The sequence below is a fragment of the Heterodontus francisci genome, chromosome 36, assembly GCF_036365525.1.
Source record: "Heterodontus francisci isolate sHetFra1 chromosome 36, sHetFra1.hap1, whole genome shotgun sequence".
NCBI lineage: Eukaryota > Metazoa > Chordata > Chondrichthyes > Heterodontiformes > Heterodontidae > Heterodontus > Heterodontus francisci.
This window is the reverse complement of record NC_090406.1, coordinates 27,069,513-27,086,003: the sequence shown is the minus strand read 5'-3', so window position 1 is coordinate 27,086,003 and position 16,491 is coordinate 27,069,513.

Here is a 16,491-nt window from a genome sequence, read left to right as displayed (position 1 = left end):
GTGAACGGCAAACGCTGTCTCTTTGCCTCTAACTGCAAAATCCGTGCAAAGAGCTGCATTGAATGATTACTGGCTTTTTAAATCAAAACAAAATCACACAATTTTTTTTTAAATGCTTTGGAATGAAAAATAATTAAAATACTAATAAGCTAGACAATGAAGTTGTTTCCCCTAAAGACTGAAAAGAATAAACAATTTGTTGGCCTATCTTCATAATCAGTGAGCCCTCATACCTATTTTGCTGTAAGTCCTAGCTCCCAGTTGCTTGACTGGGGCTGTCTGGCATAGGCACATCCCTTCAGTTTTAAACAAAAGGAGATAAAAATAGAGATAGAAACACTCTGTGACAGTCATATTTTTAAACATTAAGCTGCTAGAGCAGTCCCTTGTCCAGAATCGGAAGGTTAGGGTAGCTAGAAGTAATACGGTTTATGTCCTGCCAGAAATATTACTGATATGGGAAAGCATAGTTTTGTAATATTATGTCATGACAATTGGTACTGGTTGAACAAAGGTAGCAAAGGTTATTTAGATTAAGTTAAGTAAGGTGATCCACTCATATGGGGAAGCGTAGTGTGTTCGTTATTTTATATTGTTATGTGAAAACAGTTTTTACTGGTTGAACTAAATGAGTCCAATCATAACTGTTGCTGTGTCTGTTCCATTGCTGTCTGTGGCAGAAGCAGAAGTAAGGGTTTTTTAATACAAAGGATTTGGCAAAGAGTTACATTTAAATATTGGCTTTTTAAAACAAAATGTATCTGGCTTTTGTCTTAGAAAATGTTTTCTCAGTTTTTGAAGAAATTGAAGCTGCATGATGGGAAAAATGTGTGAAAGACACGAATATCCAATTCAGATCAGGAGAGTTCTGTTGTTATGTCCCTGGCTTATGCCATCATACAGTTAGATATTGGGCAGTGCAGGTACATCCGCAGTGGTTAGCACCGCAGCCTCACAGCTCCAGCGACCCAGGTTCAATTCTGGGTACTGCCTGTGTGGAGTTTGCAAGTTCTCCCTGTGTCTGCGTGGGTTTCCTCCGGGTGCTCCGGTTTCCTCCCACATGCCAAAGACTTGCAGGTTGATAGGTAAATTGGCCATTATAAATTGCCCCTAGTATAGGTAGGTGGTAGGGAAATATAGGGACAGGTGGGGATGTGGTAGGAATATGGAATTAGTGTAGGATTAGTATAAATGGGTGGTTGATGGTCGGCACAGACTCGGTGGGCCGAAGGGCCTGTTTCAGTGCTGTACCTCTAAATAAAATAAATAAGTAAATAAATATATGACACTTGGACCACCACATTGAGCATTAGCACCACCACTGTACCTGAGAGACTATCTAAGGCAAGACATGAAACTTGTCACAATACATTTCAGTGACTCTATTAAGCCCTTTTCTGCTCATCTATTCAGGTAGAAAGTACATGCTGTAAAAACAGATCGAAAATATATGATATTTTCAATAGTTGCACCTTATTTTGCTCATTGAAATGAAATGTTTATTACCATATTATATCTTCAGTAACCCATAGCGACTGACATAAACACTAAAGAGAGGAAGTTTTGCTGCACCCTAAATCATCCTGATAGCTATTGTTTGTCTTTGTTAAATGTTATTGGCTTGGAAAATTTGAGTCATTCTTTGCAATCATTCTGAACCTTTCATACGTAGGTTTACTATACTTACAAACTATAACACCTATCCACGTCAAACCATGGTGATGGTAGCATAAACTAATTATCTCTAGGACATTGTATATGAGAGAATATCGGGGCATTGTCAAATAGCGTATTGAAACCTCCAGAGCAATGTGTGGCAGCACTAAAGAAATCTAACTGGGTCTTGAGATCTATAGCCAGAGAAATAGGACATAACTCGAAGCAGAAGACATGAATCTCTCCAAGACATTGGTAATGGCCACAGTGGAAGTGCTGTATAACTCTGCCATACAATAGCAAGGATATCTAAGCATTGGAGACAGTACAGAAAAGGCAATCAAAGTTATATCTAGTTAAGGGATCTGAGCTGTGAGAAAAAATTGATGAGCCTGAAAATGTTTACTCTGATGAAGATAAGCTTCAGAACATATATTCAGTTTTTAAAGGGAATATATAAATTGGACCACAACAATGTCCTGGATTTTGTGATAAAAGTAGTAGTGAATCTATCAGCGCTCAACACAATCAAAGTTTAAATCAGACAGCAGCTTCCAGTGATGGCACATGTGCAGTTAAATACGTAAATCAGGAAGCTGTTGTCCTGGTTGCCCTGTTCCTATAGTCAAGGGAGTGAAGGGTTATGGAGGGCAGACAACAAGGTGAAGTTGACACCACCATCAGATCAGCCAGGATTTTATCGAATGGTGGAGCAGGCTCGAAGGGCCGAATGGCCTACTCCTGTTCCTATGTTCCTATTCCTATGTTCCAGAAGCTTCACTGTACTAGTATCTCGCTAACAGACTTGGCATTATAACACATCAAACGGTGTTACGTTGCTGTACTTAAGTAATATGTACACACAAAACTCACCAGAAAATATTAGGATTTGTCCAATCCAGTGCAGGAAAATTTTTAACTGCACGTTAAGCCTTAATTCCTGCCAAATAAACTCTCTCACATTGAAAATTAACTTTGATAAGCATGGAATCTCATTTCTTCAAATTTTAATTATTGTTGGAGATTGTAGAAAAAAAGTTTATCTTTTTTAACTGTTTTTCTGAGTCTTTTATCTCTCTTTTAATTCTGTTACTCTTTCCCTCTCTTTGGGCAGGATTTTCCTGCAGGCTATGGTGCCCCAAATGGGGGTCCCGAGCGTGCACTTGCCAGCAGCCAGACAGGTGGAGCTATTTTCCCAGAGGCAGACTCCTAATTGGTCATCTCCGAGCTTGCCGACAGGCTCCTGATGCTGCCTGCCCAATCACAGGGCCAGCAGTTCTGAAACCCAGCAGCCCCATCGGGAGAAGCGGGCGCTGCTGAGGCAGGTCGGGCATCAAGAGGATGCCTCAACGTGGAGCCGCCTTCAGAGGGGTAAGTTTAAAATAAAATGTCACTGAGGCCAAGCAGGCAGGCCCCTTGGATCAGTGGGAAAACCCCTCTGGATGGCTCATTGGGATTGCAGGAGCTGCCTTTCTCGCCCCTAGTCCCCTCTTTGGGGGATGGACTCTCTGGCACTGATGTCCCCCAGACTGCCCTGGGGAGATGGCTTCCATTAAACTGGCGGCCTCCACATGTGGTGGGGGCCGCTCTGTTGCTGGAGAAATGCTGGCAGGCCCTCTAATTGGGGCCTTAAGCATTCAAATTGGCTGCCCCTTCCATTCAGTGGGCAGCTGATTCCCCCCCACCCTCAGTCTCACTGCCCGCTGCTGGGAAACATCCCTGGTGGCGGGAATGTGTTGGGGAACTGTCCTGATGCAGCTCCCTATTGTTTTCCCGCCCCTTCCCCACAGCCAAGCCCACTACCCTGGGGCCAGGAAAATTCTGCCCTTTATTTCACTGCATCTAATTTGACATTGAATTCAATATTCTAAGTAACCCTTCCTGGTTCATAGTCAGTAACAATTCTTCAAACTGATTGGTTAAGGAGACACATAAGTGCTTACCCTGCTGTAAAACTACAGCTGCATATAAGGCCAGAGCAATCTGATGTGATGTAATCTTCAAGGATGGATCCTGTGCTGAAGGATTTGTCATTTATTTGAAATGAGAAAGTAATTATGGCAGTGGTGAGAAAGGTTCAGTGTGTTAAACAGATGAAAACACTTCATTGATTGCTTATGTTCTGATGCCCTGTTGATTCCTTTGAAATTAAGAAGTCCTTCCTCATGCTCTTCTCCATGTTCTTCAGCCTTCGAAGTTGCTAGGGTCCCCTCCCAGGGAATGTCCATGTTCAGGAATCAGTGGATGGCAAAATTGTGTAGGACACAGCAGGCTATATCTGAAACATATCGCAAAGCATCTTCAGACATATCAAGTTAACCAAAGTGCCCATCTCAATGCCCACTCCAGCAGAGGCATGTGTCTATTTGCAGTGCTCCTCAGTTGCTGTTCTTACCAGTCTTACAGTAATCTTTATCCATGGCAGCAAGGGGTGTGATCTGGAAGACAAAATTACTAAGGATGACTGTATCATTGCAACTTCCAAAAAAAGCTGGCATTTTTGTAAAGGATTCATTGCATCTGGTCACACACATGCAAGACACTCAATGAGTAGTATCTCTTTTTGTTTGGAAAGTTGAGGGGGTTACCTCTGGGAGCTCACAGTGTATATCGGTACCATCTGTTGCACACTGCACTTGCGGAACCTTTTTAGTTATGTAATTATTGCATGTTCAAATACCCTGGGGTGGTATTGCATAGATCTCCATGGCTACTTGAAATGAGCCTGTGGCACAAAAGTTGAGTGAGGTCATCATTTTTACCCCCATAGGCAGAACTATCTAGGCACATATCTTGGTTGCAGTTTTCATGCATCAGAGTCAAAAACTCCCCTAATGCTTGGTGAGCAGAGAGTACTCACTAAGGTCTTCACAGAATATGTATGTCTTGTAAATTCTTTGATGGGGGCAGTTATATCTGGTTGTATGCTATGCTGCTACATTCTCCTTTCCTCCATCCAGTGCTGCTCTTTCTCCTCCATTAGAATTGCCTACAAGGGAGTATATATCTGGTACTCAGAAAGTGTTATCATGGGTGGGGTCAAAATTGTCCCAGTCATCTCAGTTGTTCTTATCTTGTTAGAGGCAAATTCAGCTCAATCCGGGTGCATAGGAGAAAATAAATCCCATCAGGAGGGCAGGATTTAAATCGGCCTCAGTTCAAAGTAAACTTTTATAACCTTAAGATTATGTGCAGCCAACAGTGGAAGAAATTAATTGCTTGGTTCTGCTGGGCTCCAGTTTCATTCTCCAATTGATGCGATTGGGTATTATAGAAAAAGTAGGCACATTCTGGACACATTTGTACATCAGCTAGAACATACATTAGCCATTTTGGGAAAACTAAAATGATTAATCCTGCATTCTGGGAAATATGAGACATAAGGAGAGAACTCCTGCATCATCGTATCACTGATAGACTGGTAGTCCGATTAATTTGTTTTGGTCTTTAAACAGATAAGGCAGACAGCTTGAAGGAATCTTGAGCAACCCTGATATCAGAAAAAGCATCTTTCTTGTTCTGAACTGGAAACCTTTTCTTGAGCAATTCTACCATCTGACATAAACCAATCCAACTAAAAGTAAAAGCTGGGTCTTCCAAATCTAGACCCCATAAAAGGGCATACAGGGTAGGATAAGGCAAAAAAGGGAAGCATATGTTAGATACCAAGAGCTCAATACTGTAGAAAGTGCAGGAGTAAAATTAAAAGGGAATAAAGAAAACAAAGAGGGGGCATGAAAAAATATTGGCAAGTAAAATCAAGGAAACTCAAAGATGTTTTATTATTACATAAAGGGTAAAAGGGTAACTAAGGAAAGAGTAGGGCTAATTAGAAACCAAAATGTTAACTTGTGCGTATAGGCAAAAGATTTGGGCATGACTCTTAATGAATACTTTGCACCTGTTTTCACAAAAGAGAGAAATAAAGCAGACATTGTAGTTAAGTAGGAGGAGTGTGCGATATTGCATGGGATAAACATAGTGACAGAGGAAATACTAAGCTGCTTAGCATCCTTGAAAATCATCAGGCCTGGCTGAAATGTATCTCAGGCTGCTAACAGAATCAAGGGAATAAAGAGCAGAGGCTCTGACAATCATTTTCCGATCCTCTCTGGCTGCAGGCCTGGTGTGGAGGGCAAGAGGACTGCTAACGTTCTACCGTTGTTTCAAAAGGGAGGAAAGGACAGCCTGAGTAATGACAAGCCGGTCATCCTAACCTTGGTGGGGGACAAATTATTGAAAAAATGTTCTGGGAGACAGGATAAATCATCATTTAGGAAAATACAGATTAATTAAAGACAGTCAGCATGGATTTGTTAAGGGAAGGTCATGTCTGACTAACGATTGTATTTTTTGAGAAGGTGACAAGCACATTGATTTTAGCAAGGCTTTTGACAAGGTCCCACATGGCAAAATGATCAGAAAAGTAAAAGCCCATGGGATCCAAAGGTAACTGGGAATTTGGATCCAAAACTGGCTCTGTGGCAGGAAGTAAAGGTTAATGGCCAAGGGGTGCTCTTGTACTTGAAAGACTGTTTACAATGGGGTTCTGCAGGACTCAGTCCTAGGTCTCTTGCTTTTTGTGGTATATATCAATGATTTAGACTTAAATGCAGGAGGCATGATTAAAAAGTTTGTAAGTGATACAAAAGTATCCATATGGTTGATAGAGGAAGAAAGCTGTAGACTGCAGGAAGATATCAGTGGACTGGTCAGGTAGGCAGAAAAGTGGCAAATGGAATTAAATACGGGTAATACATTTGGGGAGGGCAAAGAAGGCAAGGGAATGCACAATAAATAGTAGAATACTGTTACGACCAAGTGAGAAAGGGTTCTAGGTTCCTTCTCAGCCTTCACCTGGTCTTACCGTAACAGGGTTTTATTTTAAACACACCGTTTTCTTTAGCTCCCCCTTAGTGAATTCTTGTTCACTGACTTCCAATTATAATGCAAAGAAACTAGCCAAACATATTTTCTTAGGTTTAAAGAAAAAAGGTTGAACTTTATTAAACTTAAACTCTAATTCGGTTAACACCTACGGATACGCGACGCGCCCACGCTAGCATGCATACGCGCTGCACACATGCAGATAGAGACAGAAAAGAGCAGAAGAAGTAAAGTGGAAAAGTTTGAGGCAATATCTGAAGATGGTTTAGGGTACTGTTCTTCGAGCTCGCTGTAAAGTCCTTGATTGTAAGTAGGTCTTGCTTTTTGTTGGGGTCCAGTATTCTTCTTAAACCTTGTTCGATGTAGGAGACTTTTCTCTCTTGAAGTTCATGTGCCCTCAGTGGGCCCAGAGGTTTGTGAGAAAGAGATGGGGGCAGACAGGAGAGGTCTTCTTACTCCAGGAGCAAGCAGTCTTTCTCTGTTCAAACTCTTTGTACAATTTAGAAAATCCCAGGTTGCCAAGCAGGTTAGTCATGTGACTAGCTGGTCCGACCATGTCTGTTTGTGGATTCTCTTGTCTTAGCCGACCCTGGAATGTCTCTTCTTGCACACAATACTTGATGCTCAAAGTCCACTGTGGATTAAATTGAAGCAGGGAATAGCCCCTTTTTCCCTCCAAGCACTGCCTGTTAGTATGCAACGTTTTTCATCCAAGTCTGGCAGCCCTTGTAACAGGCCTTCTCTTCTTCCCAGCAACAATTTGAAATTTAACGTCCATATGGTGAAATTAATATGCTTAATTCTTGGCAGGTGAGGACACAGCATGACAATATGGAGAAATATACAGGAACAGAGGGGTCTTGAAGATAGCAGGACAGGTGGATAAGGTGGTTAAGAAGTCTTACTGGATACTTTCTTTTATTAGCCGAGGCATAGAATATAAAAGCAGGGAGGTTATGCTAGAACTGTATAAAACACTGGTTACGCCACTGATAGAGTACTGCAGACAGTTCTGGTCATTGCATTACAAGAAGGATGTGATCATACTAGAGACAGTACAGAGGAGATTTACCAGGATGTTGCGTAAAAGTTTTTCACTATAAGGAAAGATTGGATAGGCTGATGTTTTCTAACTTTGGAACAGAGAGGGCTGAGAGGAGATTTAATTGAGGTGTAAAAAACTATGAGGGATCTAGATAGAGTGTCGAGGATGGACCAATTTTCCTTAGCAGAGGGATCAATAACAGGGGGACATAGATTTAAAGTAATTGGCAAAACGATTAGAGGAGATTTTAGGAGAAATTTTTTCATCAGAGCATGGGGCTGGTCTGGAACTCATTGCCTGAAAGGATAGTAAAGGCAGAAATGCTCATCACATTTAAAAAGTACTTGGATATGTGCTGTTACCTGTAACGTTACAGACCAAGAACTGGAAAGGATGATAAGGCTGGATAGTTCCTTTTTGGTCAGCACAGACACGATAGGCCTAAAAGCCTCCTTCTGTGCCATAAATTTCTATTATGCAATCATTCGATATGTACGCTGATGACACCCAGTTTGACCTGTTCATGTGCACACCTGTGTTGTCAAATTGCTTGTTTGATATCGTCATGGATGAATCACATCTCCATTTAGCTGTTTATTGGCAAGATAAAAGCAATTGTTCTTTGCGCCAACTGTCATTTGCTGTTGAAATTCTGAAATGCTGCAACACGCACCTTTATTCACCTCCAAACTCAATCATTTGAATGTTCTCCTCACTGGTATTCTTCCACCATCCAGTTCAGTTGCCAGTTTCCTGCACCACACAAAGCACTGTCTGTCCATCAACCCTATCTTCACTAACCTATACTGGCTTCTTGTACCCAAGGCAGTAAATTTAATATCCTCATCCTCATCTTGAAATCCCTCAAAGTCTGGTTCTATCTCACTTCTTCAACCTCCCGACGACTTGCCTTCTTCCTACACTTCGGTCTTCCAACTTTGGTTTCTGAGCACCTGCCTCTCCCTTTGCGCACCATTGGTATCACAGCCATCAGTTGCCTAGGCCCTAGTTTCTGGAACTTGCTCCACAAATTCGTCTTTCCCCTAATTTCACTCCCCTCCTGTAAAAACCTTCTCAAATTCCATCTTTTTGCTCAAGACTTTGGTTGTCCTTCCTAAACTCTTTCCTCTTACTTGGCATTCTGTTCCTCTTAATATTTCTCTTCAAAATGCCTTGGCTCATTTTGCATGTAATTAACACAATATAAACACAAGTTGCTGTCAACTGGTGATAGGAGGACAAGATGGTGAAAGATTTTTAAAAAAGGAATGGAAGAAATAAACATTGCTTTAAAAAAAAACATAAATAGGAGATGGGCTGAACATCCTAAATAGGCTGAACATCCAAAATAGACAGTCACGATAAGGGGGTAATTGGGGTCAGGTATAGGAGGTGTGACAAAAGGAATATGAATAGCTTGAAGGACAGAGTGGCTTGAAGGTTTTATTATGGTGATGGTGAATGTGATTTGAGATGATATGTTAATGGCTGATGAGACACAGTGCTGCTGTTTGAAGGTTTCAGTTGATGAAACTTGATTATGTAATGCCCCCTAATGTCTAAAAATTAACAGTTCTTATGTTAGTGCAGCCAAGGAAAACAATATAAGGCAGGTGAAAAACAGGTGGGTGATGGATGTTAAAACTTGCACATGTTAGGGGAGCTTGACCCTTGGCTACCCTATCAATGATTCAGCTTGGCAATTGAATTGAGTATAACATTAGCAGAATTAATCATACACACAGCTTTCAAGCAGCAGTTAACAGATTCAAGGTCAGTATTGACAGAACAGCAGCATGGTAGATTCCTGTTCAAATCTGTTGTGTTTTGTTCTGTTTGTGCTCTCTCATTTATACTCCTTTCCTTATGGCTCTGTTGTGCATGAATGCTGTTGCATTAGCCAAAACTGATCACACACAACCAGCAGAATTTAATCTGGCCAACAGAAGCGGGTAGTGAGGCAGTGGGATGGGGTGGGTGACGTAAAATTGGGAGGGAAAGCAGAAGGGTGGAGTGCTTGTTGTCTTCCTGACTCCGTCCAGTTCAATTGGAATATGTCTCGCTGGAAGTGTTTTACATGAATCCATTTAAAATCTGGGGGTTTTAGTTAATAGCATATCTTGTGTGCACACGCACCATTTTCAGGTGTGGAGGAGATTGTTGTGGTGCTTTTCTGCAACTTAAGTGGGGCTACTGTTTTTTTTCTTTTTTATGATTCATTCTTGTGATATTGGGATCGCTAGCAAGGCCAAAATTTATTGCCCAATCCCTAGTTGCCCTTGAGAAGGCATGAGATGGTGACCAGTCTTCTTGAACCACTGCAGTCCAAGCGGTAAAGGTAATCTCACAATGCTGCTAGGTAGGGAGTTCCAGGATTTTGACCCCCAGCAATGACAAAGGTACAGTGATATATGTCCAAGTCAGGAAGGTGTGATTTGAATTAGAATTTAGACATGATGCTCTTCCCATGCACCTGCTGCCTTTGTCCTTCTAGGTGTTAAAGTTTGGGAGGTGCTGTTAAAAAAGCCTGGTGAGGTGCTGCAGTGCATCCTGTAGATAGTACACACAGCAGCCATAGAGTGTTGGTAGTGGTGGGAGTGGATGTTTAATGTGGTGGATGGCTGCTGATCAAGCGTCGTGCTTTGTCCTGGATAAACTTCTTGAGTGCTTTTGCAGCTGAACCCAACTAGGCAAGTGGAGAATATTCCACAGCACTCTCACCTTGCGCCCTGTAGATATTGGAGAAACTTTGGGGATTGAGGAGGTGAGCCACTTGCCATAGAATACCTAGCCTCTGACCTGTTCTGGTAGCCATGGCATTTATGTGGTTGGTGCAGTTGACTTTCTGGTCAGTGGAGATTCCTAGGTTCTTGATGGTATGGGAATTCACCAATAGTTATGTTTTTGAATGTCAAGGGGAGATGCTTAAATTCACTTTTGTTGGTCATTGGTACTTGTGTGGTGCGAATGTTATTTGGCAGTTATCAGTCCAAGATTGGATGTTGTCTAGGTCTTGCTGCATATGGGCACAGATAGCTGGATTGCTGTAAGTGTCTGCATGCCTCTTTGAGCACTGCTATCTGCAGCCATTATGGCAGCAGTCTGAGCCTGTATGGCACCAAGCTGGACTTGCATAGCAACAGGAATGGACCTCATGACATCAGTCTGAGCTTCCGCTGCAGCCTGAGTGGTCCAGGCAGTGGAACCGTTGTTTCAGGATGCACATGGTATGCTCCATGATGTTCTTGGTGAAAGCATGTCTCTTATTGTAAGGTCGGATGGCAGAGGGGAAGCATACGACACGTGTAGAGCAGCTATGATGCCCCTTGTCACCCATCAGCCAGCTCTGGTTCTTTGTGGTCACCCAAAGATGGCTGACTGGCATAGGATGAATGTGCCATGACTGCTGCCAGGGCAATGGGCAATCACCAGGATGTTCTGCGCATGGTCGAACACCAACTGCACATTCATGGTAACCCTTGTGGTTGTGATACGTCTCTCCATTGATGTTTGGGGCCCTGGGGCCCACAGAGCCACATGTGTGCAGTTGATGGTACCCTGCACCATTGATTAGATTAGATTAGATTAGATTAGAGATACAGCACTGAAACAGGCCCTTCGGCCCACCGAGTCTGTGCCGAACATCAACCACCCATTTATACTAATCCTACACTAATCCCATATTCCTACCAAACATCCCCACCTGTTCCTATATTTCCCTACCACCTATCTATACTAGTGACAATTTATAATGGCCAATTTACCTATCAACCTGCAAGTCTTTTGGCTTGTGGGAGGAAACCGGAGCACCCGGAGAAAACCCACGCAGACACAGGGAGAACTTGCAAACTCCACACAGGCAGTACCAGGAATCGAACCCGGGTCCCTGGAGCTGTGAGGCTGCGGTGCTAACCACTGCGCCACTGTGCCGCCACTGTGCCGCTGAGAATCCCACTTACCTGACAAAGCCATGTGCTCACTCGTCCTGCTTATCTATAGTAAGAGAAAAGATGATGACGTCCCTCTCCTTCTGTACAGGGCCTTTGTCACCTTCCTGAGGCAGCAATACACCTTGAACTGTGAAATATTGGAAATGTCAATTATTCCCCCTTGGAAGGATCCTGAGGTGTAGGAATTGAAGGCCACAGTTATCTTCACAATCACTGACAGCACAGTTCCAGTTGCAAAACATGGCACAGTTATGTCACCACCTCCATGGTGAAATGTATCTGCCTCAGACCCTGCTCCTGGCTGAGGTAGAGGTAGGAAAAGTACTCTCTGAAGACCCTTGGTGGGTAGGGCCTTGTATTGAGAACTCTCCCCCTCCTCCCTCTGTGCACAACATGCCCTCTCTGCTGCCTGTTCTCCATCTCTAAGTCATGCTGTAGCCCAAGGGGAACTGGAACTATATCCCCCGTTGTTGAAAGCAGGGTATCTCCTGACGGGCTTTACAGCCCCTCTGATCTCCTTGTCAGAGTCCAGCACCATTCGCTTGTGAATCCAAAAACTTTTGTCAACTCTTCCAATAACAATCAACACAGTACTTCCACTATCTCTGCAGGAGCAAAAGAAAGTCCAAAGCACCTGTACTGAAAGTTGAATGGTGATCCTTTAAACAGCACAAGGGGCGAGGGTGGGGGTGGGGGGGGGGGAGGTGCGGGAGGAGGGGTTCCCTTGTATAGCTGTTTAGCCGCGAATGCTTAAGAGTGGGCGGTAACAGGATTTGCAGGTCCAAATTGTCAGATTGGGTGCCAAACCAGCATTACCCGTTCACTCTACGTGTTTCCAGCACATGCACAGCATTCCCATGCTGGTGACCTGACAGTCAGGGTGCGCTGCACAGGCCACAGTTGAAGTGGCCAGAAGCATTCTGGCCAATATTCTCAGAGTTTCAGGCTTCTGTAGTAATGGCATCAGTGATGCTACAGAGCAAAATTTTGCAGTCCTAAACTTTAGCAGAGAATCTGACGTTGCATCAAGCCTTCATATGGGGAAACACCTGGACAATAAATGCCACAATGTTAAAGAGTTTCAATTGGCTGGTAGAACCAAAGGTATGGAAAGTTTACAACTCCTTCCAGATTCCACAAGGTCAAACTTTACTAAAATGGTACAAGATTTGGAAGAGGTTAATTGCTTCTTCCTGGTAGGTGGTGATAAAACCAACGTAGAATATAAATGGAAAGTTTTTAAGAGCAGGATTAAAAATGTGGAAAATAAGTATGTGTCCAAAGTGAAAAGAAGGGAACATGGTAAGAAAAGGTCAAAGTGACTGAGTGGTCATGTGCAAAGCCAAATAAGATGTAAGCATAAATGTTTCTACAAACTAAAGGCATCTAATACTCAACTGAACAAAGTTAGGTAACAAGAACAGTTAAAGAAAACTAAGGCTGCTGAAGTGATAATGGAAAAGAAGATCTTAGACAATTGTGGAAGTAATGAAAAAAGCTTTTTCAGTTACGTGAAGAGTCAGAGAACAGTCTAAGACTGTATTGGTTTATTGAAGGATGATCGAGAACAGGTTATTTAGGACTCACTGGGTATGGCAGAAATATTAAATGAGCACATTGGATTGATCTTCACTCTTGAAAACAATGTTTAACCATCAGAATTTAATGATTCTGTCAATAATAAAACTGTTAATATTAACATGGGTAAAAAAATTGTTTTAGCCAAAATTAAGAACCTTAAGGTAAATAGGGCAACTCGTCTGGATGATATCCAACCGAGGGCCCTCAGCAGGTTGGGACAGGTGCTATGTGAACCTCTTATCCATAATCAGTAATAAGGGGGAAAGATGCTTGAGGGAGTCATATAAGGATGCAATATATGACTACTTAGGAACATATTAGGGACAATAAAGCGTTAAAAAAAGGACGTCTTTCAAATTTAATCATATTTTTTGATTAAGCCACCAAGATGGTAGATGAGGGAAGCCCACTAGACATTGTCTACTTAGATATCCAGAAATCTTTTGACAGGGTAATGCATATAAAAAGGCTTCTCTATAAGATTGAGTACTCTGGTATTAGTGGTAATATATAGAGTTAGATTGAGAACAGGCTGGAAGGCAATAGCTGAAAGCAGTTATAGATGGTTTTGGGTCTGTTTGGAGACAGGTGGTGTCCTGTAGGGATTGTTGTTAGGACCATTAATCTTCACTATTTTTATCAAAGGTCTAAATGTAGGTGTTGGGGCCACAATCTGCAAGTTTGCAGATGATACTAATATCTGTGTGAGAGTCAGGACCGTAGGCATTCCTTGACTGCTTCAGGCAGATCTTGATGTGTTGGATGATTGTGCTCATGACTTGCAAGTGATGTTTTACTTAGAAAAGTGCAGTGTTGTGCATCTAAGCAGGGTGAATGCTAAATGTGCATACACCCTTCAGAGAAAAGCACCATAGCAGACAGAGAAAGAAAGAAATCGGGGGGTTCTATTGCTTAGATCTCTAAAGGTTCATGAGTAATGATGTGAAGCGATAGCTGGAGTGAAATGAATATTGGGGTGCATTTATAGGACCATTAACCTCAAGACAAAGCATATTATTTTGTCCTTATATAAGACTTTGGTCTTAGTTGGAATACTGTTTTGTTTTGACCTCATCTCATGGTGGGTGATATTGAGGCTTTGGAAAGGGTGCAGAGGAGGCTCATTAGATTAACTCCCAGCTGGGAGCATTTTAGTTATCAAGTTAGGCTAAAAGAGCTGGGACTGTATATGTTATATAAGCAAAGACTTGAGAGTGATTTGATTGAGGTTTATAAGATGATGAAGGAAATAGATAATGTTAGGGTAGACAGTTAGTTCCAGCTAAATTGGTTAGGGACAACAGAGGTGGGTTAAATATCAGGAGGTGGTTCTTTTCCTAGAGGATAATAGACTTGTTTGGTTGATGCTGATTCTTTGAATTCCTTCAAGTGACAGCTGGATCTTTATCTGGCTGGGGCAGGTATCATCTCGTACCAAAGGTAGGTACAGCATAGCATTATCAGGACCCAAGTGATCTCCTGAACAAGCATCCATCATCTAAGGTAGTTGGAGAGAAATTTCCCAGATTTTCTTTTCCACATTGTCCTTATCTAATTTTCTGCCTCTCCCAGAATATCGCATGACTGTGGGTAGGGCTGCAGAGTATATATACCATGATGCACAAGACAGCATGATTGTGTGGGACCGGCTGGATGGACCAGAGGGTCTTTTCCTGTCCATCATTGTTTGTATGTATGTAGTTGAGGTCCTTGGATGTTTGAGGCAGGGAGTCTGTCTCGGGGAACATTAGAGAAGTTGAGCCTCGAGATGATGAAGGCACAGAGAAATCATTGGCATGATGGAAAATTATGAATGGACACCTACAATTTCCAAGTGCACTGTGCATAAGCACCATTCCCTACTGAAAGTGCAGAATCAGCCCTCAAAGCCAAATATATGGTGTGTTCAATTAACTATGGGATTCCCAACATCTATTGAACTCTGTATGGAGTAGCAACGATCTACAGCTCAGAGTATGGAACCAGGAATATAGAAATACGTGGAAACTAAAACACTGAAACAGGCCTTTCAGCTCAACCAGCCCAGGCTGGCATTTACCCTCCATGGAAGCAAATAGTTCTGATTGAATTTACCCATGCTGTTTCTATATCCCTTCAGTCCCTTTTTCTTGATCCCCCTTCCAATCTAATCCTGAATGTTCAGATACCTCCTGCCTCAGGTACTAACTCTGGAAATTGATCACACTGCCTCACAACTCTACATACACTGTCCCTTTCTTTCATAATTTTAAACGCTTCTATCTTATCACCCTGTAATCGGTAATGTTCCAATGAAAAAAGAGACACAATCTTTCTTTGTACTTCTGTTTCCTTATACTGGATAGCATTCCAGTGAATCTGCCAGGTACCCTTTCTAAAGCCTCAATATCCTTTGTCACGGAACTGTAATTATTTTTCTCTTCTGATTAAAACAGTGTGCCTTTAAGACTCTGTTAAAAAAAAGTGCACCTTCAAGACAGGGAGCGAAGTTTTGGATTTCTGGGGACAGTGTGCCTCAGCTACATTTTGTTACCTAGGCAACAGCAGGAGAGTGAGGTCACATGGTATAATGTTTCCACTTAACAGTGTGTAAAACTGGCAAAAAATGGTCTGAACCAAATTAACGAGGAAATAACCCTTTTCAGAAACCATTTGGTATTGCTGAAGGAACTGTTGATGCCTGCTGCAGCTGAGGAGTTTGAATGCCTATCAAACACAGACTGCTTCGTTAAATCCAAGTGAAGACTTCGAGTAGCCTTTGATTATTTTCACATTAAAATACCTTATCCATCAGGAATGTAACCCGCAAAGACTTATTTATTTAGTTCACAGAATCACAGTTACAGTGCAGAAGGAGGCCTTTCAGCCCATCATGTCCACACTGGCTTTCTGAATGAACAACTCCCTCAGTTCCATTCCCCCGCCTTCTCCTCATAACCCTGCACATTCCTCCTTTGCATATAACTGTCTAATTCCTTTTTGAATGCTTCAATTGAACCTGCCTCCTCCACGTTCTCAGGCAGCGCATTCCAGACCTTAACCACTCGCTGCGTGAAAAAGTTTTTCCTCATGTCACTTTTACTTCTCTTACCAAATACTTTATTTTTAAGAAACAGCTCATTTTAAAAACACCACTTTTAAAACTGGCTAACTACTGTGATTTTTGAGTGTATGTGTGTGAATTGGGAAGTTAGGTTAAAATAAGAGGTAATAAGGTCTTTAGACATAAGTTTATCTTAATAGTGTTTAAGATTTAGTTTTAATAAATAATTAATTTGTTGTTGTCCAAAGATACTTAGTTTGGTCTGTTTCATTCTGGGGTTACTAGAGTGTTTAATTTGACTGTTCTCCGGTTGGGTGGGAAAACCTTAA